Genomic DNA, 14,330 nt, shown 5'->3' on the forward strand with positions numbered 1-14,330 from the left:
TGGGATTTCACCACCTTGGCCAGGCTGGTCTTGAACTCCTGACCTCGTGATCCACCCACCTCGGCCTCCCAAAGTGCTGGGATTACAGGCGTGAGTCATCGCGCCTGGCCATACTGCCTTTTATGGGAAGAACTTCAATGTTACAATGGCAAAGGATATGGGCACAAAAAGGGGTAAATAAATTGGACCTATAAATCATTTTGTTTTACAGATACATGCATGCATATGTTTACTGCAGCACTATTCACAATAGCAAAGAAATGGAATCAACCCAAATGTCCATTAGTGATAGACTGGATAAAGAAAATGTGGTACATGTACACCATGGAATACTATGAAGCCATAAAAAGGAACAAGATCATGTCCTTTGCAGGGACATGGATGGAGCTGGAAGCCATCATCCTCAGCAAACTAACACAGGAACAGAAAACCAAACACCACATGTTCTCGCTCATAAGTGTGAGCTGAACACTGAGAATACATGGACACAGGAAAGGGAACAACACATACGGGGTCTGTCCTTGGTGGTGAGGGCAGGTGGGGGGAAGGAGAGCACCAGGAAAAATAGCTAATGCATGTGGGGCTTCATACCTACGTGATGGGTTAATACGTGAAACAGCACACGTTTACCTATGTAACAAACCTGAATGTCCTGCATATGTATCCGGCAACTTAAAATAAAATTTAAAAAAAAATGATAATTTGGACCAGTCATTGATTACATCCTTCATGATAACATGTAGAATATTGGTTGCCAGCTTGTGTTTCTGTCCTGCCTCCTGAAGCTCACAGCTTCCCCTAAACCTGTAGTCCCAGGCAGTAGTCAGCAGCAGCTTTTTAAGCTTCCTTGTGAAAGGGATGGGAGTGAGGATCACCAGCCCAGCTCCTGGTTTTAGGCAGTGAACCTGTCTCTGATCTCCTAAAAGGATATGAACTCACAATGGCCTCTATCTACTTCTTGACCCAGAGTTCAGCAGGCTCATGGCTCCCACCTACCTATTTTCTTTTTTGTTTACTTTTTTTTTTTTTGAGACGGAGTCTCGCTCTGCCACCCAGGCTGGAGTACAGTGGCGTGATCTCGGCTCACTGCAAGCTCTGCCTCCCGGGTTCACGCCTTTCTCCTGCCTCAGCCTCCTGAGTAGCTGGGACTACAGGCACCTGCCACCACGCCTGGCTAACTTTTTGTATTTTTAGTAGAGACGGGTTTTCATCATGTTAGCCAGGATGGTCTTGATCTCCTGACCTCGTGATCCACCCGCCTTGGCCTCCCAAAGTGCTGGGATTACAGTCGTGAGCCACCGTGCCCGGCCTCCACCTACCAATTTTCTTCACTGCGTTTTCTGTTCCTAGCTCACGGAGATTTATCTTACTGAACACAGCTAAGTCCTGTTAAAAAAAAAAAAAAAAAAAAAAAAAAAAGCTGTGTATTTTTTTCCTTTAATGTATTATGTATCATGGCCATGTGTTTTGAGTAAAGGAATAATGCAAATCGTGAACTTTCAATAGCATTGTAATCCAAAGTCCTAGAATCCTATATGAAATATATCCTTTATTTCATGTGATGGTTTTTTAAAAATAAAAGGTTTTAAAATCCCTTGGCACTTAAGTATGCCACATGTAGTATATTACCAAAAAATAGTTTCATAAGGCCGGGCATGGTGGCTCACACCTATAATCCCAGCACTTTGGGAGGCCGAGGCGGGCGGATCACGAGGTCAGGAGATCAAGACCATCCTGGCTAACACGGTGAAACCCCGTCTCTACTAAAAATACAAAAAAAAAAAAAAATTAGCCGGGCGTGGTGGCGGGCGCCTGTAGTCCCAGCTACTCGGGAGGCTGAGGCAGGAGAATGGCATGAACCCGGGAGGTGGAGCTTGCAGTAAGCCAAGATCACGCCACTGCACTCCAGCCTGGGTGGCAGAGCGAGACTCCGTCTCACAAAAAAAAAAAAAAAAATTCATAAATATTCCAATTCAGTACCTTTTTTAAAAAATGATCAGGCAGATTATATAAAAGGAAAATAGGCTGGGGGTGGTGCCTCATGGCTGTAATCCCAACATTTTCAGAGGCTGAAGCGGGAGGATTGCTTGAGCCCAGGAGTTCAAGACAAGTCTGGGCAACAAAATGAAACCCTGTCTCTGCAAAAAATACAAAAATTGGCCTGGTGTGGTGGCATGTACCTATGGTCCCAGCTACATGGGAAGCTGAGGCAGGAAGATCACTTGAGCCTAGGAGGTCAAAGCTGCAGTGAGCCATCATCAAGCCACTGCACTCCAGCCTGGGAGACAGTGCAAGACCCTGTCTCAAAAATAAATCAATAAATAAATGGAAAATAGCCAGCAAATCGGATCATTAAAATAAACTAGTAAAATGTGTGTATATCAAATATGAAGGTATTTTATCACAGCCTGGTTATCTCATTCTCTTCTCTCCTATCAAAATTTTCTCTCTTCTTTGTTTTTGACTTTTTATTATAGAAAATTTATTATGGAAAATTTTAAATATATAAAATGTACACAGAATAGTGTAACAACTTCTATGTACCCATCACTGAGCTTTCATAAACATTAATCTCGGCAAATTTAGTTTCATTTGTCCCCGGAGGTTGGAAACTATGACCCACAGACTAAATCCAGCCTGTCTCTTGCTTTTGTAAATAAAATTTTGTTGGAACACAGCCATACTCTTTTGTTTACATGCCTGTTTTTGTGCTGCAGTAGTGGAGTTGAGTAGTTGCAACAGAAGTTGTATGGCCTGCAAAGCCTAAAATAGTTAGTTTAGCCCTTTACAGAAAAAGTCTGCTGACTCCTGAACTATAGACTTTCATCCATTCATCTCAGGAAAAAAGTCTCTTTCATATTACATTTTTTCATGTTTTAGTATGTCTCTAGAAGCTAATCACTTTTTAAAAAGACAATAACATTCTTACCTACAAAATTAACAGCAATTCACTAGTTTTCTCTTCTATAAAACTCCAACTAAATAAGAACAAGTAAGAATTCTTTAATAGTTCATTTTCTTCCTAATTCATTATTCAGGTCCACCCATAGTTTACAAACCTTTGAAAGAGCTGCAGATTATTCTTTATTAGTGGTTTACTCTCTGTAATTTTAACAGTTTAACAAACAATTTATCTGTAGATGACCCCAAAGAATAGCATATCCTGAATTTAACAAAGCATGTAAGAAAGTTAAGCAATAATGGTAATCATTACAGAGATTTCAGCACAATGGCAATTTGAGTTCTATTAAGGTTCTGTGAAAACAATGCAGCCCATAAATACAATCTCAGTTTTAAAAGGCTAATAGTGTTACTGGTTTTTTTTGTTTTTGTTTTTTTTTGTTGTTGTTGTTGTTTGTTTGTTTGCCACATTGGTTTTTCTTTCCTTGAGAAAACCAAGTTCACTTTTTGAGGTTTTAATAGCTATGTGACTATAAGCATTTTTAAATAATATTTTATATTAAAATAGCCCTTTACAGTTTACATGGCAGCCTTATGAGAGCTATCTCATTTAATATTTACACAACCTAGTGAGGTAGAGATTATTTTCTTACTAAAGGGTTCTGCTGAGACACAAACCCAAGTTGTCTATTCTGTTCAAAGTCCATCACCCTTATGCTGCTGAACTGGCAATCACAAATCTTACCACAGAGCAGTTTTAAATGGATTTTATCACCTTTTACAGGCCTTGGCTATATAAATTGTACTATGTTATGCAAACTATTAAATTTACATTACTTCCTGGATATCCTAAAGATACACATCTACACAGTAAAGATATTGGAATAAACCTTTGACATCCGTACCTTTGGAGCTTAGAATTTCAAGCACAGAGTGCTGTATCTTTCAAACTTAAAGAGCAAGAAACACTCCATTATATAGTTTTCATAAACTCTTCTTTAGCATACTTTTATATCCTTATGATGGGTGAAGTGCCCTAGTGGAGAGGTGACCTTAAATAGAGCTCAGAGACATAGGCCAGGTGTGGTGGCTCACCCATGTAATCCCAACACTTTGGGAGGCCAAGCCAGGAGAATAGCTTGAGCCCAGGAGTTTAAAAACAGCCTGACAACTGTATTAGTCCATTTACACACTGCTGATAAAGACATACCTGAGACTGGAAAGTAAAAGAGGTTTAATGGATTTACAGTTCCATGTGGCTTGGGAGGCCTCACAATCATGGCAGAAAGCAAGGAGGAGCAAGTTATAGCTTACAGGGATGGTGGCAGGCAAAGAGAGCACTTGCACAGAGAAACTCCTCTTTTTAAAACCATCAGATCTCATGAGACCCATTCAGTATCATGAGAATAGCATGGGAAAGACCTGCCCCCTTGATTCAATCATCTCCTGCCGAGTCCTTCCGACAACATGTGGGAATTATGAGAGCTACAAGACAAGATTTGAGTGGGAACACAGAGCCAACCATATCATTCTGTCCCTGGTCCCTCCCAAATCTTGTATCTTCACATTTCAAAACCAATCATGCCTTCTGAACAGTCCCCCAAAGTCTCAATTCATTTCATCATTAAAAGTCCATAGTGCAAAGTCTCATCCAAGACAAGGCAAGTAAGTCCCTTCCACCTATGAGCCTGTAAAATCAAAAGCAAGTTAGTTAATTCCTAGATACAACAGGGGTACAGGCATTGGGTAAATACAGCCAATCTAAATGGGAGAAATTGGCCAAAACAAAGAGGCTACAGGCCCCATGCAAGTCCGAAACCCAGTGGGACAGTCAAATCTTAAAGCTCCAAAATGATCTCCTTTGACTCCATGTCTCACATCCAGTTCATGCTGATGCAAGAGCCAGGTTCCCATAGTCTTGGGCAGCCCCATCTCTGTGGCTTTGCAGGGTACAGCCTCCTTCCAAGCTACCTTCACTGGCTGGTGTTGAGTGTCTGCAGCTTTTCCAGGCGCATGGTACAAGCTGTCAGTGGATCTACCATTCTGGAGTCTGGAGGATGGTGGCCCTATTCTCACAGCTTCACTAGGTGGTGCCCTGGTAGGGACTCTGTGTAGGGGCTCCCACCCAACATTTCCCTTCTGCACTGCCCTAGCAGAGGTTCCACATGAGGATGCCACCCCTACAGCAAACTTCTGCCTGGGCATCCAGGCATTTCCATACGTCTTCTGAAATCTAGGTGGAAGTTCCCAAACCTCAATTCTTGAATTTTATGCACTCACAGGCTCAACACCACGTGGAAGCTGCCAAGGCTTGAGGCTTGCATCCTCTGAAGCCAGTCTGAGCTCTACATTGGCCCCTTTCAGCCATGGCTGGAGCAGCTGGGATGCAGGGCACAAAGTCCCTAGACTGCACACAGCATGGGGACCCTGGACCCAGGCAATGAAACCACTCTTTCCTCCTAGGCATCCAGACCTGTGATGGGAGGGACTGTCATGAAGACCTCTCACGTGCCCTGGAGACATTTTCCCCATTGTCTTGGGGATTAACATTTGGCTCCAAATTACTTACGCAAATTTCTGAGGCTGGCTTGGATTTCTCCTCAGAAAATGGGATTTTTCTTTTCTATCGCATTGTCAGGCTGCAAATTTTCTGAACTTTTATGCTCTGCTTCCCTTATAAAACTGAATGCCCTCAACAGCATCCAAGTCACCTCTTGAATGCTTTGCTGTTTAGACATTTCTTCTGCCAGATACCCTAAATCATCTCTCTCAAGCTCAAAGTTTCACAAATCTTTAGGGCAGGGGCAAAATGCTGCCAGTCTCTTTGCTAAAACATAACAAGAGTCACCTTTGCTCCAGTTCCCAACAAGTTCCTCATTTCCATCTGAGACCACCTCAGCCTGGACATCATGGTTCATACCACTGTCAGCATTTTTGTCAAAGCCATTCAACAAGTCTCTAGGAAGTTCCAAACTTTCCCACATTTTCCTTTCTTCTTCTGAGCCCTCCAAACTGTTCCAACCTCTGTCTGTTACTCAGTTCCAAAGTCGCTTCCACATTTTTGGGTATCTTTTCGGTAACGCCCCACTCTACTGGTGCCAATTTACTTTATTAGTCTGTTTTCATACTGCTGATAAAGACATACTCAAGACTGGGAAGAAGAAGTTTAATGGACTTACAGTTCCACATGGCTGGGGAGGCCTCACAATCATGGAGGAAGGCAATATATAGCAAGTCATGTCTTACTTGGACGGCAGCAGGCAAAGAGACAGCTTCTGCAGAGAAACTCCTGTTTATAAAACCCTCAGATCTCATGAGATCTATTTACTATCATAGAAAAGCACAGGAAAGACCCAGCCCCATGATTCAATCATCTCCCACCAGGTCCCTCCCACAACACATGGGAATTATGGGACCTACAAGATGAGATACGGGTGGGGACACAGAGCCAAACCATATCAACAGCATAGCAAGACCCTGTCTCTACAAAAATAATTTTTTAGAATTTAGACAGGTGTGGTAGTGCATACCTGTAGTCCCTGCTACTCAGAAGGCTAAAGTGAGAGGATTGCTTGAACCCAGGAGGTTCAAGGCTGCAGTGAGCTATGCTGGAGCCACTGTACGCCAGCGTGGGTAACAAAGAGAGATTATGTCTCAAAAAAGAAAAAAAACAGAGCTCAGAGAAATGGCTGATTTCAGGATTAGGGCAGAGGAAATACAAGATTAACCTGGAACATCTTACTAGGCTAGAAAGTAAGAAGTGCCCCCCAAAATTGTGCAGGCGTCAAGTCAAGCATAAATCTATGAGTTCATAGTCATATAAATAAATAACTAAATTGATAGTGGAGAATGAGATATTTACGTAGCCTCAAAATACGTCCTGCAAAATATTTATGAATAAAAAAGGGAAATGAGGTTAATTTATAATAGAGGAGCCTAGAAGATACCATTTTAATCAGATAATCAAAGTGAACATCTCAGTAATAAAACAAATTGAAAATGTAGACCCTCTGATAGAATGCAATGAGAACACAGCATTGCTTTGGTGAGATTCTTGCCAAAGAAGCATAATCTTATCATAAGATAGTATCAGACAAAGCTAAACTGGGGAACATTATAAAAATTAATGACCTATAATCTTCTAAAGTGTCAGGGTCCTGAAAGTCAAGGAAAGATAGGAATGGTTCCAGATTGAAGATAACTAAAGAGATGAACTAAATGCAGTACTTGATTTTGGACTGGATTCTTTTATTATAAATTACATTGGAACATTTGACAAAACTTGAACATGGTCTAAGGATTAGATCATAGCAATGTGCTGATGTTAACTCCCTGATCTTGAGTAATTGTGTTCTGGTTAAATAGGAGAATATCCTTGTCTATAGGAAAAGATACACTAAAGTATGGGGGTAATACAGCATCAGGTCAGCAACTTACTCCCAAACTGTTCAAATAACAAAAGTTCTTCGTCCTCTTTCTGTAAGTTTTCTGTATGTTTAACATGGCTTCAAAATGCAAATTGTTTTTCACAAAAATGCAAAACTAAACGTACATTAAGTTACAGCAGACTCTCACAGATATTTGTCACATAATGCCATTTTCCTTGGTCACAGGTTTAGCTACAGAACAATATCTTGCCAGTCTTTCACATGAGAAAAACTAGTTATCGAAGACAATTGTCTATAAAAACTTTAATAATACCACATTTATTTTTTTGTTGGGAAGGGGGACAATTTGCAAGACAGAACAAGGATATTCATTTATCAAAAAAATGTTATTAAACATACATTAAGCTTTGTGGTAGGTATGAGTTTTCTCTCTGTGGTGGTCACTGTGATGCACTGCTCAGATTCCCCCTTCAGGACTGAAGGCTTTATTCCCCTAGCAGCAAGGAATGCTGTGGACAAGGCAGCCCTCAGCTTTCAGTTCCTTTCAGGGATTTCCTCAGTTGAAGAGAGATTCCTTGCCTAAGGTGACAGTCCCTTTCTGGGGTGGTCTACATCCAATCACTGGTCAATGCAGAGATATAAAGGCCTAGCCCTGTTGCCCCAATTCAAGGCATCTTTGATGGGTCATCCCTGCTTCAGAACATCCCAAAGGGCTAAGGGTTTCAATGAGAATCCATCAATCCATCACGGCTCCACTTCTCTCTCTGCCAGTCCCTTCCCTTTCCTTGCCTTTCCTGTCCTAGGTGATGATCCTTGGAGCATGCCTAATGAACCTCCTGCCTGCTCATCTCTGACTCACAGTTTGCCTCTCTGAAAGCCTACCTGTGCCATCTCGCTAACTGATTTCTCTCTGGAGTTACAAAGGACTATTATTTTTCAACTTTTTGACTATTAAATAGGGCTATAATTTATAACATTAAAGTTTTATGAGCTTCTCTTTGCCTGCTCCACTTTCCCTCTCTTGATCAAACAGCATGAAGTGGAAAGATACAGAGACTGAGAATGGGAACAGAAAAAGCCTAAGCGGAAGCCAGTCTGTCTTGGGAAGGCAAGTTAAGGTGTAGGACAAGTTTGTCTGGTCCACCACCCTTTTCTTTGCTATTTTCTCCTTCTTTCAACCCCTGCCTCCTAGTGATCCCTGTGTTCTATGCATTCATATTACATGGCTCCTCCCTTCTCAGAAGAGTAACTCATCCTTACTGGAGCTGACTTGCCTTACTTAGTCAATTCCAGCTACTATAACAGACTACAATAAACTGGGCAGCTTAAACAATAGATATTTTTTACAGTTCTGGAGGCTAGGAAGTCCAAGATAAAAGTGCTGGCAGATCTAGTGTCTAGAGAGGACACACTTCCTGGTTTGCAGATGGCCATCTTCTCCACATATCCTCCTGTGGCAGGGAGCAGAGGAAGAAGAGGAAGGGGATGGGGAGACAGAAAAAGAGAGAACAAGCTCTTCTCCTTAAAAAGGCACTAATCCCGCTCCACCCTCAGGACCTAATTACTTCCCAAAGACCCCACCTCCAAATACTATCACTTTGGGGGTTAGGATTTCAACATATGAGTTTTTCAGGGGACATAAACATTTAGTTCATAACAGGATTTAATGTATCATTCTCCTTAAAGAGTTTGCAGTAGAAAGAAACTGGGTGTTTTTTTTGTTTGTTTGTTTGTTTTGAGATGGAGTCTTGCTCTGTTGCCCAGGCTGGAGTGCAGTGGCGCAATCTCGGCTCACTGCAAGCTCCGCATCCCGGGTTCACGCCATTCTCCTGCCTCAGCCTCCGAGTAGCTGGGACTACAGGCGCCCGCCACGGCGCCCGGCGAATTTTTGTATTTTTAGTAGAGACAGGGTTTCACCGTGGTCTCGATCTGCTGACCTCGTGATCCGCCCGCCTCGGCCTCCCAAAGTGCTGGGATTACAAGCGTGAGCCACCGAGCCCGGCTTTTGTTTTGTTTTTTTAAGGCTTATTCCATTCAAAACATACCCAGAGATTGGTGGAAGGAAGATAATGAATCTGTTGGCATTAGTAAGATAGATGGTTTTGGTACTCTCCTGAATTATCCATGTAGGCAGTTGTCTTCTTCATTTACACGTCAATTGAAGTTCTCTTATAAGTCCTTGGGGGAAATATCTGGGAAAAGCTAGTATTTGGAACTATTCCTATTTGAAAAATTGCTATAAATCCTTTACCCCAGGCATTAGCAGATTAAATCATTTTTTGCAGAAAGAGACTGAGATTTAATTCTTATGACACAAATTAGCTCTATTTTGTTTGTTAACATCTATTTTTATCAGACCATAGGCATTAGAAATCAATGGTTAAGTTAAGAAAACTGTATCTTTAGGGATGTCAGATGTAAAATTCTGCCTAATTAAGCAGTCCAGATATTACTAATTTTTTTTTACTTTTTCAAGTAATATAAATGTGATATGCTATCCGTATTATGAAACAAACACCGTTTTTCCATTTTTTCTTCTACTGAGAAAAATATTGTTTAAATGTTACAGCTTAATGCTTCAGGATCTTGTCTAAACAGAAACATTAAGCATGTTGATTTGTGTTTTCCTAATTATCTCCCTTCTATTTTTAAAGTTGGCCCTTTATCAGCCATTTTTCAGTCTTTCCACACGTGCCCTTGTTTTCTGACAAGATGTCAAAGTGATAGCAAATGGCTCCACCATGGTAAGTAGCTTCCTGTGTGCTGCTGATGAGCTGAGATAGTGTACTGCACTCTAGCCTGAATAACAGAGCGAGACTCCATCTCAAAACAACAACAAACAAACAAACAAACAGAAAGCAATTCATTCAGATAAAGAGACTTAGAAACTACAGATCAATTTTGGCCTGTACAGGTAACTAAATTGCCTTTCAGAAAGGTTGTACCAGATGATATTCCCATAGCAGTGTATAAGAGTAGCTGTTTTCATATCTTCACTAGCACTGAATTTTATAATTATTCACAATCTTTGGTGAATGACAAAAAACCCCACAATATTTCATTTTTCCCAATTAAAAATTATTTATTGCATTTCCTCATTATGTAACTCAGTCATGTTCATTACAGAAAAATAGCAAATCAAAGATTTTAAAAAGTAACCATAACACAAAGGCCAACAGATAATCAGCATTAACACATTCTTTGTATGCATAGACATTATCTGTTATGACTTTTACTTTTGATGTCATGCTTATGTTTGATATTTTACCTATATTTTCTTCTAATGATTATAAGAATGTATTTAACTAAAAAAATTTTAATTGTAAATCACACTAACATAAAATTCACCATCTTAACTCTTCAGTAGTGTTAAGGATATTCACACCGTTGTGCAACCAATCTCCATAACCTCTGTCTTACAAAACTGAAACTCTATGTCCATTAAACAAAAATTCCCCACTTCCCTCTCTCTCCAGCCCTCAACCACTACCCTTCTACTTTGTTTCTATGAACCTGACCACTCTACCTATTTTGTAGGTAAGTGATGTAAGTGGAATCACACAGTGTCTGTTTGTGATTGGCTTATTTCACATAGCATAATGTCTTCAAGGTTCATTCTTATTCTAGCATGTGTCATAATGTCCTCAAGGTTCATTCTTATTCTAGCATGTGTCATAATTCCTTTGTCTTTAATGCTGAATAATATTCCATTGCATGTATATACTACATTTTCTTTATCCATTCATCGATGGACACTTGGGTTGTTTCTCCACTTTGGCTTTTGTGAAATAATCCTGCTGATAACATGAGTGTACAACTGTTTCTTCAAGACTTTGCTTGCAATTCTTTTGGATATATACCCAGAAGTAGAATTGGTGGATCATATGGTAGTTCTATTTTTAATTTTTTGAGGAATCACCATACTGGTTTCTGCAGTAGCTGCACCATTTTGCATTCCTACCAATGGGGTTTCAATTTCTCTACATCCTCATCAACACTGTTTTTAATATAGTAGCCATCCATCCTGATGGGTGTGAAGTGATAATTTAAACGTCTTCTCCCTCTCTTTCTCTCTCTATGCTTGAATCTGCTTCTCTCTGATTTTTAGCTTTATGATTTTGGGTCTGCCATCTGTGTAAGACTGGAAACATGGCCTGTGATGGATCCAAACTTAGCCTCATAGCTTAGCAACCAAACAGAAAGGAAGTGGTTCCTCCTGGCCCCAGTTTGGAAAATCTCTGGGAAGGAGACTGATTGGCATAGACTAACTCATACATGCACCCCTTGCACCAATCACAATGGCCAAGTGATTAGCCCTTCTTGAGTCATATGCATATCTCTTCAGGGGCTGGGAGTTGTATCAGTAACAGGATGGAACCTCCAATTCAGAGCAAGGGGAGGATGAACATTTTCCCAAATGTGGGGTGGGGTAAGTAGGAAAAATACAGCCATTTGGAGAAGCATTGTGAACTGGATGGTCAACGCAATGTATGTCTACTACACATTTGAAATCTTGATGGTTAGAGTTTGCTTTCTTCATTTTCTCATTGTCTGATTTTCCTCTTCTTTTCCCAAGAGATTTGAAAGGGAAGCAGAGTGCGCCAATGAATGAGTTCCTTTATCCCAGGCAAGGCCTAGTATTTGATGAGAGATGTCTTCTAAGAGAGTTTTTAACTAGAAATTCTGTATTCACCTGCAGCATTTCAAAATTTATATGTTTGTACTCTTGTTCAAGTATTTTTAAATTCTATTTTCCGTGAGAAGGTCAAATATTACATACCATCTGTTTCTGTGAACAGAAGAGTGCATTTTCTGATTAACAGAGCTTTTTGCAACTAGGAAAATAAGACTGTTTTTAGGTAGCATGATTTAAAGCCCTCGCAGTAGGAAACCAAATTATATAGTTTACAGTGAAATGAAATGGAAATTCATCCCTTGCTATTGCCATATAAAAGTTATATTTAAATGTAATACCTTAATATATTTTACTTCCTTAAAAAAGAAACAAAATTTAGTCTTATGACAAGGAAATTTCTATTATCTTTTTCACTATTAACATAATTTTAAAAATAACTTGATGTTAACACTTTTCTATGAATCAGAAATAATAAATTTTGGCCAGGCATGGTGGCTCATGCCTGTAATCCCAGCACTTTGGGAGGCCAAAGCTGATGGATCACTTGAGGTCAGGAGTTCGAGACCAGCCTGGCCAACATGGCTAAACCCAGTCTCTACTAAAAACACAAAAATTAGCCAGGCGTGGAGGCACGGGCCTATAATCCTAGCTACTCAGGAGGCTGAGGCAAGAGAATCACTTGAACCCAGGAGGTGGAGGCTGCAGTGAGCTGAGATCGTGTCATTGCACTCCAGCCTGGGCAACAGAGCAGTACTCCATCTTAAGAAAAAAGAAAAAGAAAGAAATAATAAATTTCTTTAAATTTATTTCTTTTCAAATGTATAAAGTTATTTAACTCTTTATTCTGAAACCCTAAATTTTCAAAGTCACAAAATCATGATAATGATTCATCTAAATTGACTTGTGGAAAAAGAGGCACAGGAAAGAACCTCCTCAATGTCTTCCAGAGTGTCCATAATGGAACAGGAGAATAAGCTTAGACTTTCTGAATGTCCCCATTCTGTTCTGGATCATCTTGATTGCAGTTTTATTAAGACTTGTACCTCACCTCCTTGGCCAGGTGCAGTGGCTCACACCTATAAGCCCAGCACTTTGGGAGGCCAAGGCAGGAGGCAGGAGGACTGCTTGAGGCCAGGAGCTCAAGATCAGCCTGGGCAACATAGCAAGGCCTTATCTGTACAAAATAATTTAAAAATTAACTGGGCATGATGGCAAGTGCCTGTAGCCACAGCTACCTGGGAGGCTGAGGCAGAAGAATCGCTTGAGCCCAGGAGTTCAGGCTGCAGTGAGCCATGATTGACTGCACCACTGCTCTCCAGCCTGTGTGACACAGTGAGACCCTCTCTCAAAAAAAAAAAAAATAAATTGTACCTCTTCTAAATATTAAGCAAAATTAGCATAATTAGTATGAGATTTTAGATGAACAATTTATTAAACTATAAGACAGCATAATGATATAATAATGCCTTCCTAGATAAAGGAAAATAACTAATCAAATAATCAGTATAGTAGTAGATATTTATTATTTAATTATAGATTCAATGTAACGGTGATTGAAATTATAAATTTCATAACTGTTACTTAAGATGTTAATCACAGATTAAACCTCTGGTGAAACCCGATGGAAATGTCTGAAATATTATGTAACAAAAGAGCTATTCATAATAGGGTGAGCTGTGAGCATTTTTTGTTGTTGAAAATATGTTCCTTGTGTTGCTTGTTTATACTTCTATATTTTAAAAACACATTTTGGCTACTAGAACAAAATATTTCAACAGCTACCACAAAGCAAATAATACACAAATAAAGGATGCTGAGAAATGACTGATTTGCATTTTCCTTTTGAAGTTATCAATTCCTCAAGGAACTGTGACTTTTGCATCTTACTCATCTCTCTGTGATCAGGACCTAACACACTACCTGGATTATGAAGGTCCTTGGTAAAGGTGTTGAATGAAAGGCAGAAAGAAAAGTACTAAAAAGAAAGGAAGGAAATGGGGAGGAAGGGAAGAGAGTGAAGTGGGGAAAGAGGGAAGGAGGGAGAGAAGGAAGAAGACTCTAAACTCCTTATGAGTTTCACTTTTGTCCTGAGTCATATGTAACTGAATAGAGAAGCACCTCAGAGTTCCCACACCCCAGGGGCGAGGGGTGAGGGGAAAGGGGAATTTTACAGGGCCAGGAGGCCAGAAGGCACCATAATTCTGCTTCTGGGAAATTCTATGTGCTGAGTCTCCACTGAAGACAACGGTGTAATTAACTAGTGACAGAAAAATAGGAGGAATCTAAAATCTGTCCACAACTTGGTCTTTCTTCAAAATGATTCCTTCAGAAATGAATTTCCACCAATCTCCAAAGCCAGAATAGTAAGAGAATGGAGGTCATCATTCCCAACTCCTCCCCCTTCT

The sequence above is a fragment of the Nomascus leucogenys genome, chromosome 22a, assembly GCF_006542625.1.
Source record: "Nomascus leucogenys isolate Asia chromosome 22a, Asia_NLE_v1, whole genome shotgun sequence".
Lineage (NCBI taxonomy): Eukaryota > Metazoa > Chordata > Mammalia > Primates > Hylobatidae > Nomascus > Nomascus leucogenys.